The sequence below is a fragment of the Camellia sinensis genome, unplaced genomic scaffold (genome assembly GCF_055761805.1).
Source record: "Camellia sinensis isolate YWXY unplaced genomic scaffold, ASM5576180v1 Unanchor575, whole genome shotgun sequence".
Classification (NCBI taxonomy): Eukaryota; Viridiplantae; Streptophyta; class Magnoliopsida; order Ericales; family Theaceae; genus Camellia; species Camellia sinensis.
This window is the reverse complement of record NW_028129449.1, coordinates 37,501-40,000: the sequence shown is the minus strand read 5'-3', so window position 1 is coordinate 40,000 and position 2,500 is coordinate 37,501.

Below are 2,500 nucleotides of genomic sequence, written 5' to 3'. Positions count from 1 at the left end.
TTGAAAAAAAAGTATTTTATATTTCTAAAAGTTTTAAAAGAAAGAACAAAATTTCTAAATATCTCAAAAAAAACAAAAAAATGGATTATCAAGGGCATTCCGTTTTTAAAAAAAATAAAAAAAGAACTCTCAAAAGTAAATCCAATTCTATTATTTAGATTGAGAGAAATATATAAATCAAGCGAAACTAAAAAAAAAAAAGAAAAAGATTCTATAACCCGCAATCATATAATTCATAAATCCTTTAGTCGAATTCAATCTACATATTGGACAAATTTTTTACTGACAGAAAAAAAAATGAAAGATCTGACTGATAGAACAAGCACAATCAGAAATCAAATAAAAAGAATTACAAAAAATAAAAAAAAAGTGACTCCAGAAATAAATGATAGTCCTAATAAAACAAGTTATAATGCTAAAAGATTGGAATCACCAAATTGGCAAATATTAAAAAGAAGAAATACTCGATTAATCCGTAAATTACATTATTTTATAAAATTTTTCACTGAAAGGATATACGCAGATATCCTTCTATCTATTATTAATATTCCCAGAATTAATATACAACTTTTTGTTGAATCAACAAAAAAAATGATTGATAAATCCATTTACAATAATAAAAAAAATAAAAAAAGAATTAATAAAACAAATCAAAATAAAATGAATTTTATTTCGACTATAAAAAAGTCACTTTATAATATTAGTAATAAGAATTCACAGAATTTTTTTGACTTATCCTCCTTGTCACAAGCATATGTATTTTACAAAATATCACAAACACAAGTTCTTAACTTGTATAAGTTAAGATCTATTCTTCAATATCACGGAACGTCTTTTTTTCTTAAGACTTCAATAAAAGATTATTTTGGAAAACAAGGAATAATTCATTATGAATTAAGACATAAGAAACTTCGGAATTCTGGAATAAATCAATGGAAAAACTGGTTAAGAGGTCATTATCAATACCATTTATCTCAGATTAGATGGTCTAGATTAATAGCAGCAAAATGGAAAAATAGAATCAATAAATGTCGTACAATTCAAAATCAAGATTTAAACAAAGAGAATTCATATGAAAAAGACCTATTAATTCATTACAAAAAACAAAACGATTACGAAGTATATTCATTACCAAATCAAAATGAGAATTTTCAAAAATACTATAGATATAATCTTTTATCTTATAGATCTATTAATTATGAAAATAAGAGGGACCCATATATTTATGGATCACCATTCCAAGTAAATAAGAATCGAGAGAGTTTTTATAATTACAACACACATAAACATAAGGGCAAATTTTTTGATATACTAGGGGATATCCCTATCAAAAATTATTTAGGAAAAAGTGATATTATGTATATGGAAAAAAATCCGGATCGAAAATATTTTGATTGGAAAATTCTCCATTTTTGTCTTAAAAAGAAAATCGATATTGAGGCCTGGATCAAGATCGATACCAACAAGAATAAAAATACTAAAACCGGGACTAATAATTATCAAATAATTGATAAAATTGATAAAAAAGATCTTTTTTATCTTACGATTCCTCAGGATCAAGAAATCAATTCACCCAATCAAAAAAAAATATTTTTTGATTGGATGGGAATGAATGAAGAAATACTAAGTCGTCCTATATCGAATCTGAAACTTTGGTTCTTCCCAGAATTTGTACTACTTTATAATGCATATAAAATGAAACCGTGGTTTATACCAAGCAAATTACTTTTTTTTAATATAAATGAAAATGGTAGTGAAAATAAAAACATCAATAGAAAGCAAAAGGGGGTTATACCCTCGAATGAAAAAAAAAAAATGGAATTAAAGAATAAAAATAAAAAAGAAAAAGAATCTGCAGGCCAAAGAGATCTTAGATCAAATGCACAAAACCAAGTAAATCTTGTATCTGTTCCCTCAACCGAACAAAAAGATATTGAAGAAGATTATTCAGAATCAAACATGAAAAACCGTAAAAAGAAAAAACAATACAAGAGCAATACCGAAGCAGAACTAGATTTCTTCCTGAAAAAGTATTTACTTTTTCAATTGAGATGGGATAATGCTTTGAATCAAAGAATGATCAATAATATCAAAGTATATTGTCTCCTGCTTAGACTGAGAAATCCAAGAAAAATTACTATATCCTCTATTCAAAGGAGAGAAATGAATCTGGATATAATGCTGATTCAGAAGAATTTAACTCTTACAGAATTGATGAAAAGGGGGATATTAATTATCGAACCCCTTCGTCTGTCTGTAAAAAATGATGGACAGTTTATTATGTATCAAACCATAGGTATTTCATTAGTTCATACGAGTAGGCATCAAACTAATCAAAGATACCGAGAACAAAGATATGTTGATAAGAAGGATAAGGATTTTGATGAATCCATTTCAAGGCATCATCAAAGGATAACCGGAAATAGAAAAAAAAATCATTATGATTTGCTTGTTCCTGAAAATATTTTATCGTCTAGATGTCGTAGAGAATTGAGAATTC